Source organism: Peromyscus maniculatus, chromosome 6 (genome assembly GCF_049852395.1).
Source record: "Peromyscus maniculatus bairdii isolate BWxNUB_F1_BW_parent chromosome 6, HU_Pman_BW_mat_3.1, whole genome shotgun sequence".
Lineage (NCBI taxonomy): Eukaryota > Metazoa > Chordata > Mammalia > Rodentia > Cricetidae > Peromyscus > Peromyscus maniculatus.
The window spans coordinates 28,841,235-28,857,016 of NC_134857.1; the positions used below are offsets into that span (position 1 = coordinate 28,841,235).

General features: G+C 36.6%; 1 pseudogene; it reads left to right on the plus strand.

The window, feature by feature from the left end:
- Window positions 1-3,272: 3,272 nt before the first annotated feature.
- LOC102904521 (cytochrome c, somatic pseudogene) lies at window positions 3,273-3,569 on the plus strand (annotated as a pseudogene).
- The last annotated feature ends 12,213 nt before the right edge of the window (window positions 3,570-15,782 follow it).

A 15,782-nucleotide genomic window follows, 5' to 3' on the forward strand; every position in this document is an offset into this window, starting at 1 on the left:
AAGCAAACACATGGTCAGGCCTATCACAGTAATACCCCAGTCCCTGGTACCAACTTATGGTTTAGTTAGAATTTCTATTGTTGAGAAGAGATACCAAGAACCACAGCAACTCTTATTAAAAAATAATAATAAATAAATAAAAACACTTTTAATTGGGTGGCTTTCATTTTAGATACTCAGACTGTTATAACCAGATCTTGGGGACCCCCAAAAGACCACCAAGGAAGCTAAATCCCATATGTAAAATCAAAGAGCCTTTATTTTTAAGCTCAGAGTCTGAATTCTGTCTGTCTGATGCAGCATGGGAGCAGAGAGCCCAGAGTCCAGGCAGGGTGGGGTTTTTAGTCACAACATAGGTTGGGGTGAGAGGATTTCCAGGGTCCAGGACCTTGATTGACTGACACTTGTCTAGGGTATAAGGAATGTTTAGAATGTCAGGTATTTTCTCTTAGATTCAGGCCCCACTGGGTGGGGTCAGCTCATGACTTTTCCTTGGTCCAGATGTTGCCTGCCAGAGCTGTGTCTGGGCCTCTAAGCCTGTCATGGCAGCTGTATGGTCAACTGTCTTGGGCCACCCAACAACTGGGTGTTGCTTGAGCATATGTTAGATATCAAAGTCCACCCCCACAGTGATATACTTCCTCCAAAATGGCTACATCTACTCCAAGAAAGCTACACCTTCTAATAGTGCTACTCCCTATGAGTTCAGTGGAGCCAATTACATTCAATCTACCACAAGTAGTATAGCTAGAACTTGAGGTACATTAAAATTCCCATCTTTTTGAGGAACAGCCACACTGATTTTTCATAGTGGCTGTACAAGTTTGCACTCCCACCAACAATGGATAAGTGTTCCCTTTGCTCTATATCATTGTCAGCATGAGCTTCAACTTGTTTTATTGACCTTAGGCATTCTGATAGGTAATAGATAAAATCTCAAAATCAAAGATAGTTTTGATTTTCATTCCTCTGATGATTAAGGGTATTCTTTAAGTGTTCCTCAGATTTTGAGTTTCATATTTAGAGAATTATCTGTCACCCAATAAAGACAAGACCAGATATCATCATCTAGAATTACAATCTTTCCAATCCCAAATTCCTAGACTTCAGTGTAAAGCACAATCAATAATGAACAGGACATTATGTATCCAATATATTCCAGCAACCCCCCCTCCCACAAGAGGTTCTGAGTGTTGCAACATAGCTGAAAAACAAGAGCAACACCTTCAAATAGCATTTAATGAATATAATAGAGATCCACAGTGAATAAAGCTCTTAAACGAATTCATTGAGATACAAACAAACAGTAGAAAGAAATGAATGAATCAGTCTGAGACCAGAAAGTAGAAACAGAATAAATAAAGGAAACTTAATCTGTGGTAAATCTTGAAATGAAAAATTTAGAAACCCAAACAAGAACTTCAGAGGCAAGCATCACCAACAGAATACAAAAGATGGAGGAGAAAATAACAGACTTTAAAGACAGAGCAGAAGAAACGGATATGCCATGGGGGGAAAAGTTAAATCTAAAAGATTTCTCGCAGAAAACATACAGGAAAACTGCGACACTATGAGAAGACACAATCTAAGCATAATAATAATAGAGGAAGGAAAAGAACCTAGGTCAAAGCACAGAAAGTATTTTTAACAAAATCATAGAAGAAATTTTTCCTAAAATAAGGAATGAGATACCTAGCAAGGTATAAGAAGAGTATAAAATATTAAATAGATTGCACTAGAAAAGAATGTCCCCTTTCCACATAATAATCAAAATACTAGACATAAAGAACAACAACAAAACAAGGCAAAAAAAAATATTAAAAGTTTCCAGGGAAAAATGACCAAGTAAAGGCATACCTTTTAAAATTAAACCCAATTTCTCAATGCAGAATCTAATAGCCAGAAGTTTCTGGACAGATGTGCAACTACAAACTCTAAGAGATAAGAGATTCCAGCTCTGGACTACTACAGACCCAACAATACTTTCAGTCATAATAGATGGAAAAATAAGATATTCCATGAAAAACCCAATTTCAGCAATATCTATCAACAAATCCAGCCATACAGAAGACACTAGAAGAAAAACTCAAAGCTAAATAGGTTCATCACACTTAAGAAAACACAAGAAATAAGTAATCCAGACAAACAAAATCAAAAGAGGGGAATACACACACATACCACCACCAACAACAACAACAAAACAAAGGAAATCAACAAACACCTCCTATCAATAGATCTCAACATCAATGGTCTCAATTTCCCAATGAAAAGACACAGACTAACAGAGTGGATTTCAAACAGGATCCATTTTTCTGCTGCATCCAAGAAACATACCTTAATATCAAGAATGTACATCACCTCAGGGAAAAACAATGGGAAACGATATGTCAAAAAAAATGACCTAATAAGCAAGCTGGTGTGGACACCTTAATATCTGACAAGCCAAAACTAATCAGAAGATAGAGGAAAGAACATTACATAATCATTAAAAGAAAATTTCTCTAAGAGGACATTGAAATTATTAACATCTATTCTCCAAACATGAGGACACTCAAATTAATAGAAGAAACAACACTTCAGCATAAATCACATACTGACCCTCACATATTGATAGTGTATGACTTCAGTAAACCATTGTCACTAATAGAGAGGTCATCCAGACAAAAGCTAAACACAAATGCTGGAGCTCACTGATATTATAACCCAACTGGACCTAACAGATATTTACAGAACATTTGACCCAAACACAAAAGAATGTGTCTTCTCAGCAGCTTATGGAACTTGCTCCAGAACTTACCATATAGTCAAACAAAAAGCAAGTCTCAACAGATACAAGAAAATGGAAATAGTACCATGCATCCTGTCTGAACACCACAGATTAAACTGAATATCAACAGCAATAGAAGCAACAGAAAACTTACAAACCCATCAAAACTGAACAACTCACTACTGAATGAAAAAATGGCTTCCCAGAATTGAATGAAAGTGAATACACAACATACCCAAATTCATGGGTTACAATGAATACAGTTCTAAGAGGCAAGTTCATAGCACTAAGTGCCCTCATTAAAAAAGAGAGAGAGAAAAAAAAGAATTGGAGAGTTCTCCTAACAGTAATTTTACAGCACACCCGATAGCTCTAGAACAAAGAGAAGAAATCAAAATCAAATTTCAAAAGTAAGTAATTATCAAATTCAGGGATGAGAGAGAGAGGGACGTTTGTCTTTGGGTCATAGCGATCGAGGTGTTGGTCACCCGGGAGCAAAATAAAAATGGGTGATGTTGAAAAAGGCAAGAAGATTTTTGTTCAGAAGTGTGCCCAGTGCCACACTGTAGAAAAGGGAGGCAAGCATAAGACTGGACCAAACCTCCATGGTCTCTTTGGGAGGAAGACTGGTCAGGCCGCTGGATTCTCGTACACAGATGCCAACAAGAACAAAGGCATCACCTGGGAAGAGTACACCCTTATGGTGTATTTGGAAAATCCCAAAAAGTATATCCCTGGAACAAAAATGATCTTTGCTGGAATTAAGAAGATGGGAAAGGGCAGACCTAATAGCTTATCTTAAAAAGGCTACTAATGAGTAACAAATGTCTCATGGCTTTTAATGTGTACCATAATTTAATTCATACATCAAAATTCAGATCATGAGTGGCTAACAATGTTTTTGTTGGGATGGTCCTGATTTAAGTAAAAATGACTTATAGTAAAGTGGATATGATCTTTTTTAAAAATAGTAATTCCAGTCACTATCACAGCTCTCCCTTTCTCAAGATCGGATTGGACTTATTAAAGTTATACTTTCCACATAGATGGGGTGTCGCCTAAAAAAAAAACCTCAGGGCTGAAATCAAATAAATCATCAACAACAAAAACCATATCAATAAAACTGAGAGTTAATCCTTTGAAAAAAATCAGTAAGATTGACAAACCCTTCTCTAAATTAACTAAAACGCAGAGAGAGAACATCCATATTAACAAAATTAGAAATGAAAAGGGGGCATAACAAAATATTGGATAAATTGAAAGAATCAAAAGGACTTACTTTAAAAATGTTTACTCCACCAAATTGAAAAATCTAAAAGAAATAGATAATGTTCTTGATACATACCACTTACCAATGATAAATCAAGATCACATAAACAATTTAAATATCTCTATTGTGGTGATATTTTATTTGTACTGAAATGTGATTTTAATTTTATGTTAATAAATAAAGTTGCCCTGGGGTCAGAGCTATTAGAGCCATAGCAAGAGTGTGGTGGTTAGAAGAGCTAGGAAGATTTCTGTGTGTTCAGGGATACAGCCAGTATTGGAGACATATGCCTTTAAGACCTGGAGGGTGGTACTTACAGGCAGTGACGAGGCAGTCATGTGGTTGGGTTTACAACCAATGAGAAGGCAGAACAGAAAGACTATTTAAAGACAGAAAAACAGGAAGAAGCTCTCTCTCTCTCTCTCTCTCTCTCTCTCTCTCTCTCTCTCTCTCTCTCTCTCGGGAAAGCTAGGAGCACTGCAGGAGGTAAGATTTTATCTCTGAGCTCTGACCTCTTGGCTTTCTCTTTTACATTGGCTCTGTGTTTCTTATTTTAATAAGACAATTGGTTACATCTACATCTGGTGCCCAATATATATACATTTTAAACTTTGTTAAGATATGAATGGTCATATAGAGTACTAACTAATTCTAGAAAAAAGGCTTCAATTAGCTGCATATATATGTCTTTGTGTTCAGAGTCTCTTATCAGTTTTCTGCAGGAAATCACGGCCAGGCCTAACATCAACTGAAATCTCCGGGAAGAAGATGGGGCCCCACAACAACAACAACAACAACAATTCCACGTGGACAATAATAATATCACTAAGCTGACAAACATCATCTACAGATCAGCTTTGAACTACAAGGTGCTCAGAGCAATTTTGAGATGACTAGCTGAGATGATCCAGTCTCAAAGACTACTTGAATAAGGACTTGAGATAAACCCTGAAATTTGGCATTATACACAGACTGGATAATAATGAAGGATATAGTTACCTTTCCTAGAATTTGACAATTAACCTAAATTTTTTCTTTCAGGATAAAGATAACTTCACCCATACCCAGCAGGAAGCAATTTTGAGAATATGACGCCCACATTCCCAAAGAGGTGTTGTAGGGCGGGTGGGTTTTTTTTTTTTTTTGGTTCTTTTTAATGGGTTTTGGATCTGGGATAATTTTCATTTATCATTAAATTTCAGGGGGGTTGGTTTCAAGTTGTTGTCAAGGGTTAGGAAAAAGGCTAAGCAATGGAGATTAGATTTAAGGTTCTTGTTTAAAAAAAAAAGAAAGAAAGAAAAGAAAAGAAAAAGACAATTACTAGTTTTAAATACTTTACATTATTACCAACTATTAGGATATAAAGAAATGAAAGTTAGTAGTTACACATTACAATAGAAATTGTAGTCATATTAGATATGTTTTAAAAATTGAGCAGATATATTTTAGACAGGTCATCTTCAAACCCTTCAGAGATCTACCGAATATGGCATTTAAAATGTTTTAATAACTTAGAAATTTTTCTTTTTTGAGACATGTCGGCTCCTGGCAGTACCAATCTACTTCAGAGAAAATATGGGCATTGAAGAAACTGCATATGGAGTTAACTTTCATTGTGGCAAAAGTTAGCCACTGGACAACAAAGTATCCTCGAATCAACAGGAAAAAATGGACAGACAGAACACGAAACAAAGGACTACTGATTCCTGCCAAAACAAGTGTGGTTATGGCTTTATCAAAAGGCATCTTCTGAGGCCAGGTCAATATGGCACCATCCCTGAAGTGGCCTTCACAATCCAGAAAAGGTACAGTGCCCTTTTCTTCGAAGGCAGCTTAGCAGGCAGTGGGCCGATGGCTTCTGGTGTGCAATGGAACAGCAACTGAAAGCTCACGCCTCTCAATAGTAGACTGGCATTTAATAGAGGGATGTGGAGAAGAAGGGGATGCTGAGATGAAGCCATATATACACAGCCAAGAAGAATGGACAGCTGAATTCAAAAACTGTCAACAATTTCCAGAATTTAAAATCCTGAGTCATGACATGACACTAGTGGAATTCAGGTGTTTCTGGTATATGGACTGCTCTCATTCAATGTGAGGTTGAACTGTTGACCTTGTGTACAACCTACTTCACAAATGAGTCTGTCAGATACGCTAAGCCTATAGGCTGAAGATGATGCCCCAACACTGCGGAGAAACCTCAGGTGATTGTCCAGGCAGCTGACTGTTTCTGTCAACTTACAAAATTTTTGGAAGTTGCTTTTGTGCACTTCCTGTTTTTATTTTTGTTAGCTAATATTATTTCCTTCTTGGGTCTCTGAGGGAGTTGAAGATTAGTTAGTTATAGTTGAAGATTAATTAGGATAGGAAATGAATTAGATACATTTTGGACTTACTAAAATAGGATAGATGAGGGAATTATTTTCTCTGATTTGTCAAATACAAATGGACTAGACATCGTTTAGGTATTTGTTACTTGTATATATTGTATATAGTTATTATATTTTTGTATATAGTTTTTCTTTTGTTAGTTATAACCTTTTGCCTTTTTTCTTTTTATTAAAATAGAAAAGGGGAAATATTTTATTTGTACTGAAATGTGATTTTAATTTTATGTTAATAAATAAAGTTGCCCTGGGGTCAGAGCTATTAGAGCCATAGCAAGAGCGTGGTGGTTAGAAGAGCTAGGAAGATTTCTGTGTGTTCAGGGATACAGCCAGTATTGGAGACATATGCCTTTAAGACCTGGAGGGTGGTACTTACAGGCAGTGACGAGGCAGTCATGTGGTTGGGTTTACAACCAATGAGAAGGCAGAACAGAAAGACTATTTAAAGACAGAAAAACAGGAAGAAGCTCTCTCTCTCTCTCTCTCTCTCTCTCTCTCTCTCTCTCTCGGGAAAGCTAGGAGCACTGCAGGAGGTAAGATTTTATCTCTGAGCTCTGACCTCTTGGCTTTCTCTTTTACATTGGCTCTGTGTTTCTTATTTTAATAAGACGATTGGTTACATCTACACTCTATATCTTTTAGTGTAATGGAAATAGTCATCAAAATTCCCAACCAAAAAATCCCAAGGCCAGATTTTCAAAGAGTTAATCCAAATCAATCCACAAAAAAGAAACAAAAGGGACATTATCCAATTAGTTTTTAATAGGCCAACTCAATGACACAGGAAAAATTTTTCTAAATAGAACACTGTGAGCACATGCATTAAGATAATTAACAAGTGGGAAATCATGAAACTAAAAGATTCTGTATAAGTACTGCACACTAATCAATTTTCCTACAACCAAGAAAGAAAATCTTCCATTTACAATGCTACCTTGCCTGCAAAATATGCCAGGGTTATGGTGGCACCAACCTTGTGGGAATAACCAATGTCTGATTTGACTAAAGGACCACTCCAAGAGATGGAACCCACACCCAACACTGCTTGGATGACCAAGAACCAGAATCTAGATAGCCCAGGGCCCTAGGGCAAACCCAAATACTATTGGTCTTAAAATTAATTAGTGATATACTGATTCCTAGTGATATTCTGTTATACAAATAGATCAGTGCCTTATTCAGCATTCACCAGAGAAGCTTCCTTTTTCAGCACATGGGAACAAATACAGAGACCTACAGCTAGGCATTACCAAGAGAGAGACAAAGAGAGGCAGGGGGAATTGCAACGCATAACTCTAAATAGGATGTCTAACCAAATCCCTCCCCTCAGAGCTCAGGGAACCCCAAAGAAGAGGCAGAAAGAGTGTAAAAGCTAAATAGGATGGAAGACACTAGGACACTAGGAAAACAAGGGCCTCTAAATAAACTGAACAAAGCATATATGAACTCATAGAGACTGAAGGAGTAAGCTAAGGGTCTACAAGGGTCTGCACCAGGTCCTGTGTGTATATAATATAGGCTTCAATTTAACATGTTTATGGAACTGAGTATAGGAACAAGTGCGACTCTGATTCTTGTGACTTTTCTTGGTGCTGTTTTCCTTGTGTTGTTTTGCCTTATCCAACTTTGATGTGATCTTTTATGTTTTATCTTATTATATTTTATTTTGTTATGTTTTGTTGTTCTTAAAAGCCTATTCTTTTCTAATGAGAGACATAAAGAGAGTAGATGTGCATGAGAGTGGTGTTGGGAAGGAAATAGAAGGAATGGAGGAGAGCAAAACATTGATCAGGATATATGTTTGAGAAAATATCTACTTTCAAAAAGCGGGGATCAAAAAACGGAAGAGAGCGAACAAAAAGGCTGAAAAGCCTTTGTGCAGCAAAGGACAACATGGCAACCTACGGAATTACAAATTGTTTTTACCAACTACATATTCGATAGAAGGCTATTTTACAAAATACATAGAGAACTCAAAAAACTAGATATCAAGAAAACACATAATCCAATTAAATTTTTATGTTTATTAGTATAATTTTGGAAGAGTACTTAAATGTGCACATGCATATTCCCATGCTTATGTGGCCACATGTGAGGGGTTCAATGAACAACTTCTAGATGTAGGTTCTCTTCTTCTGCATGTTCTGGGGACTGTACTCAAATCATCAGGCTTGCTCAGTAAGTGTTTTTACCTGCTAAAACATCTAATTTGCTTTTGAGTGTAATTTCGTGCAAATAATACTCTAAGATTGAAAGTCTCTAACCCCATAAATCATTCAACAGCTTCTGATACTCTTGTTCATTTCAACATTTCACCTAATTATATTTAAAGTGCTCAGTGAGAAGGTGGATGTCCAAGTGTAAGGGTAGAGGACACATTACAATCCCTGAGATATTTAACCATTTATTTTTAGTGAATTTGGAGAAAGTCAAGCTTAGAGTCAAGTCTTAAATTAATGTCTGCCTGTAGAATCGTTATTACAGTTCAAGACTTAAAATAGGAATCGATAGTAGAAATGTAGTGAGCATGGAAATGCTGAGTTGGATTGAAAAATAACAAATGGCACTTGGTAACTGTGCAGGTTTTAGTGAATGGTTTAATCACTCTTATCCTTCTAATTCTCAAGGGGAGGGTACCAGTAATTATACCCTTGTAACATTTTATAAATCCATAAATGACATTTTAATGCAAGGAAACAGGTTTAAAAGGCTTGGGGACACAATGGTAGTAGATTCCAGATGTGCAGGATGAAATGGCATTTGTAAGATTACAAACAGTAAGACAATAAGTAATGATGGAAAATGCTTCTGTGAAATTCTTTTTAATGATTTCCCATGGTAAACAGTTGAAAGAGAAACACGGATCCCCACTAGCTTTCATAAATTTTGATATGGCTAAAATAATGTCAGTTATTTGTAGTGCCCTTCACGTATTCTCCTTTTTAATTTTGATGATATTAGTGAGCAAACTTTTTTTTTTTTAAATTTGGAACTTGAAGTCTTCTCTGTTACAGATTTTCTTTTTTTTTTTTTAAATTGTCAAGCTGTCATTCCACAATCCCATTCAATGTGATTTATCTAGCACAACTGATAATTCATATTATGCAGATTTTTTTTTTTACTTAGTGGTTATATAGAAAGAGTACTATTATCAAAGTATGGGTTTGGATCACTCTGACTTACTATTTTGCTTACAGGGGTCTGTTGCTTTTCTAATGCTCTTAAGTTTCCCTCATCTAAATGAACTCCATTCGCCTTCTTGAAACAGAAGGACAAAGGGTCACTAGAAATGAACTCAATTGGAAAAAAATTAAACTGCCTTTAGTTTCTACTAATACAATGTGGCAGAGGGCTGGCATTTAATTCCCATTTGTTTACAAATACCAGACAATACTGAATTTCTGAAACCTCAAGAGGAACCCTTAGAAAGAGAAAATATATGAACAAGAGAGAATAAGATCTCTTTTATCCTGATCCACTTCAAATCATGGTATTCCAACTCATTCACCTAACTAAAATTCTCAACATTGAAAATCATGTTTGAAATCAAATCTTTATTTGACAAATTATTCTATCGAAATCAAGTGCCATATCAATGTGTGATAGTGAACTGATCTGTAGTCATTCTATGTGCTTGGACATAGCATCACTCAGCCTCATTTTATAAATAAGGGTATACTTTCATGAATAAACATGAAATGGGATATGGATAAATCAGTAGGACATGGAACTTGCAAACTGATGAGGCTGGGGAAAAAGCATTAGTCCTTGATCATAAAGAGGAATAGAGTGACTGTCATTCAGGGCCACTTCTGGTTACTGGTCTTTGGTTCCACACCAATTTCAAGTGAGTATTTTTAAAAGTTTAAAAAGTTCATAAATCCCCCATTTAGATTTCTAAGCCGAAAAGGTGGATTAAGTTCCATGCTGACATGGGAATAAGGAAGCATATCTGAAATCACTTAGCAACACAGAATCTATCTACTGATGGCTAATGCTTCAACATATCTGTAACAGTAACTGAGGGTTTTGTTTTCACATTGAGTTCATTGATTACACATAATCATCTCAACAAATTCCCTGATCCTCTGGCTCTTAACAATCTTTCTGTCTCCTCTTTCACATGTTCCCTGAGTCTCAGCTATGGGAATGTTTTGTGCATTTGGACTGAGCTTCATAGCTTTGCATTTTGATTGGTTGAAGTTTTCTGTAATGGTGTCCACCTGCTGCAAAGAGAAGATTGTGGGATGAGGGGTGGGTAAAAAGACAGATGTCCATAGATGGTCATTAGGGATTATGCTGGTTTAGTGAGGTGGTCTTGCTCATGGCAGGGCACACTAATTGGTTGTCTAGTACCAAATGGCCAGCCCTGAAAATGTAAATACAGGTAACATTATATGACATAAATACAGGTTATACTTGGAAATATACAATGCATGTAATAACATTTTTTTAAAAGCCATGAAATTGAAGGAGAGTGAGGAGGAATATATCAGAGGAATGAAAGGGAAGTGAGAAATGTAATAATATTAATATCAAAAGTAACTAAATAAAAACCAAAAATGACCAATTTTCCAACATGTCAAACTAAAGGCCTCGCCTTCAACACATCTTTGGGAACAGTAATATCTCCACTCCGATACATATAATGCCAATACCTAAAGGAGGTAAACACTGCTCACCTAAAGAGTTCATGTCAGGAAACCCTATGACCAGTATCAATATGGTTGAGATGGATTCAGCACATAGGTTTGCCTCTTTGCCTCAAAGTTTAGGGACTGTGGGGTTTTGAAATTTGGATGTATAAGTTCAATTGACGTGGATAAATGTGGAATATGCTCAATGGAAATATGAAGGTTAAATCCTGTTGATACTGTAACAATACCATAATAACAAATTTATTACTTTCATGGTAAAAAATATTTTTTGTTATCCTAACACACACACACACAAAAAAAAAAAACAACAAATAAAAACAAAACAAAACAACAAAATCAGTAGTAGTAGTAACTGTGAAGGTTTATGGTAGAATTTTAAGAGCACAAACATACTAAAATATTATTTTACTTATCTAATCTTTTTTTTTTCCTTTGGTTTTTTGAGACAGGGTTTCTCTGTGTAGCTTTGTGCCTTTCCTGGAACTCCCCTTTTAGCCCAGGCTGGCCTCGAACTCAGAGATCGGCCTGCCTCTGCTTCCCAAGTACTGGGATTAAAGATGTGTACCACCAATCTTAATAAAACATCTCACAAAGAAAATGTTTTATTACCAAAAGTTCAGATATTATGATTCTAGATAAAGATAATTCGAGGGTATGTCATGAGTTATATAATCAAATACCTAAGAGGTAATTTCCATTGGAAAACTCCATTGAAATTATGGCTGGTTTCTCTTTGAAGAATCATTTAGTCCATAGATTTTAGAAGCTGAAGTGAACCTTACTAAGGCTCATTCATTGACATAAATAATCCATAAACTGTCCTAAAGAAAGTCCCCTCTGGCCGGGCGGTGGTGGCACACGCCTTTAATCCCAGCACTCGGGAGGCAGAGGCAGGTGGATCTCTGTGAGTTTGAGGCCAGCCTGGGCTACCAAGTAAGTTCCAGGAAAGGCACAAAGCTACACAGAGAAACCCTGTCTTGAAAAACAAAAACAAAAACAAAACAAAACAAAAAAAAGTCTCCTCTGAAGGAAGCTGAGATTTTACATATGAATAGATAGAACAGATTTAACAACTTTTACCCAATCATGGAAGATACTGTTATACAAGACAGCAGCAGTAGACTTTACAGTCTGGGAAATAAGTTTTCTGTAGACTTTATAGTTTCATAAATATGTTTCCTACCCTAAAAAAATATAGATGCAAGCTGCTTTGTCTGAACAATTGTACAGCAGGCTCTATGAGTCTTGTTGCTTATTCTACACTCTCCCCAATCAATCAGCTCTTTAGAAAAAGGAATGAGGGTCTGTGAGATGGCTCATTAGGTAAGAGTCATTAGTTGGTAGCCATAAGATCCTGAATTTGAATCCTTAGCAACAACATATAAGCCAGGCATGACTATAGATGTCTGTAATTCCAGCATTGGGGGGTGTACTCTTGTGTGGAATTCTTCATGCTTTTATTTTGACCATGTGTCCTAAGTATAAAACTGAATACTTAAAAGTATAGCAACTAGAGACAAAAAAAATTGTTTAAAGACCTATTCTTTATAAAAAGCAGTGAAACAATTGATGGTGTTTTTCAGAGTTAAGTTTTCCTTACAGTTTTCAGTGATCACCAGCCAGATTTGGGCTTTCTAATATGCCTCCCATTATCACTTTTTCCTAATTGTCTTTTAGCATGGGGATGAGTTGAGAGTTTAAGTACAAAGAAAAGGAGAAGGAGGGAAAACTATGTATTGTCCTCCACCAACTAATGAGCATTTGAGGTAAGCCATAGAGAAGAAAGAGTTATAAGACATAGTCATGAAGCTCTCCAAGAAATCATAAATTTCAAGGGCATAATTTTTGATCACAGGTCACCATACTGGCTATGTGGGTGTTAGGGTTGCTGGTATATGGAATTTCAGAGCATAAATTTTTTTCTTTGTGTTTTTTCTTGTCTATCTTCCTCTTATCAGGAAACAAGTGATTAAGCGAGAGAGGGAAGATGACCTGTCATGTAATGTTCCAATTTTTTTTATTTAATTCTACCATTACAGTGTCTTATCTATTAATAATAATATTATTATTACCATTTTTCCAGTCACATTTATGCGTACTTATTTCTGAAAACCAATTTCTCTTCTGAAATAAAATATTGAATGTTCTTTTACCAAGTCAGCTCAGTAAAAAGAAATCACGGTATACAAGAAATCCATTTAATCTGCCTAGGTCCACATTTGGCCTTAATATCTTTGTTCCTTTTTTGACACAAATATCCAGAACAAAATTTCATTTTCCTCAGAGCAAAGAAGCACATCCCGCAGCTTTCATGTTTAACAACCCAACAACCTTTTGCTCAAGATTAAATACTTTATTGTGTCTACAGGCAGGTGCATATTTATTACTCCTGAGGCAGTGGTATTTGAAATAACTGGAATTGAATGACTCTGCACAATAGTTTCTGAAATCCATATATCTTGAGTTTTCTATCTGAAAGGAAAATAAAATATCTCCGATTCCCTATTAGAAGGAAGCAATCCAGGTGAGACACACCGTGGCCAGGAAAGCTGAGTGCGTTTTTTAATTGTGATTCCATTCACTTTGCTCTAGGTCTGAACTCTTAGAAATAAAAGAATAATTCTGTGTTGTTTGTTTGTTTTCTTAAAATATATAAATTTATTTATTTCAGATTTTTTTATGTTCATGTATACTGTTTAGTCTTGACTGACCTGCTCAAGGGACTTACTGACACCAAGAACACATCTCAGAATAGGGCCATGAATGTGCTTCTAGACTGGTTTAGTAGAGATTGGAATACTCACCCTAACCAGGAGGGACACTCACTAGTCCATGCACTAGGTCCTGGAGCAAATAAAAAAGGAGAAAGTAGCTGAACACCAGTATCCATCTCTCTCCTTTCTGACTATGGGTCTGATGTGACACCTTCCTCAAGCTCCTGCCAGTGACTTGTGGTGATATAATGTGTACTCTAATAAAATTTGCCTGAAGATCAGAGAACAAAACAAGCCACTAGATTAAACATAGACACCAGGCAGTGGTGGCACACACCTTTAATCCTAGCATGGGAGGCAGAGATCTGTCTGGATCTCTGTGAGTTCAAAGCTACCCTAGATTACATGAGATTGATTCAGTCTAGGAGAGAAACAGAGCCAGACAGTGGTGGCACACACCTTTAATCCCAATACTTGGGAGTCACATACCTTTAACTCTAGCACTTGAGATCTCATGCCTTTGCTGCTATGAGTATTTGGGAAACACACATGCCATTAATCCCAGCACTAGAAAGGAAGTAATATGGCTGGCGTGGAGAAAGGTATATAAGGCCTGAGGAGACAGAAACAGAAGAAGGCTTTTTGGCTGGGATCCCTTTTCGGCTGAAGCCATTTTTTGGCTGAAGCATTTTTCAGCTGGACTCTCTTGGGCTGAGGGGAGCCTTTTGGCTGAGGACTCAGAGGCATTAAGTCAGAGGATTCATGGAGTTGGCAAGGTGAGACATGGCAGTGGCTTGTTCCTTTGTCTTTCTGATCTTTCAACATTTACCCCTTATCTGGCTCCGGGATCTTTATAATAAGACCATTTAGATTTCGAGCAACAGTCACTTTCTCACCATGATAAATTATATACTCAAACTTTGAGAAAAAGAAAAAGTTTGCTTCCTTAAGTTATTTTTGTCAGCAACGTTTTATCATGGCAAAAGCAAAAAGCAACTGATATGTGTGTTAGGATGACATAGAGCCCTTACATTTTATCATGTATTTTAATAAGTCTCATATTATTTCCCTATGGCTCATTGACAAAATAAGTTGTGATGATAAACATATTTGTTATAAGTATAAAAATATGTATACAGTGCAAATATATACATGTGTAACTTGTATATACATAAGTATATGTCAAGATACATTCAAGTCAAGCTGACTTTGACTGTCTGACCTCACTTGAATCACAAAGGCTCCATGCTGCTTTGAGATACACCTAAGGACAGCATGCACACAGGCTTTTTCTTTTATTGTTCTTTCTGATAGAAGTTTTCTCCAACATATATCTGCATGATGTATTCCCTCTTTGAAATCTTCTTCTAAAAATTCTAGCAACTGCGAGCTCACCTATGACTCACGTCCTCTGTTCGTGCTGTCTTCTTTCATGATGTTTAATAGCCTAATCACCGCCCACAGTGTCTTCCTCTCCTCCAGTGTTCCCACCCCACAAGAAGGGACCATGTTTCAGTCTTACAACAATCTGAAGACAAAGCATGTGGGTTGTTTGAATCTCAAAAATATCTTTCTTCTGTGCATACTGAACCTCAGACACCTTGAAATGATCTAATTTTATATTTTACCTAATTCTGCTTTCCAAAAAGTACCCAAAATGTCAAAAAACTTTAATGTGAAATGACTGTCTTCCAAAATTAAATAAATACACACACACACACACACACACACACACACACACACACACACACACACATATATATTTAAGAAACTCAAAAATAATGTGTTGCCATGTGTTTATGGTAATATCATGTGATCTAGATGGTAACATGATGATTCCACATATCAGCATTGTGTACAATGGTCTCTATGGCAATGAGTTCATAAATCTCTTTCATAAAGATACAATGCTGTGGTTAGAATGTGATATCCCACATGGTCTGTGGCATTTGGATATGCGGTCCACTGCTGGTAGTGCTAAGAGGA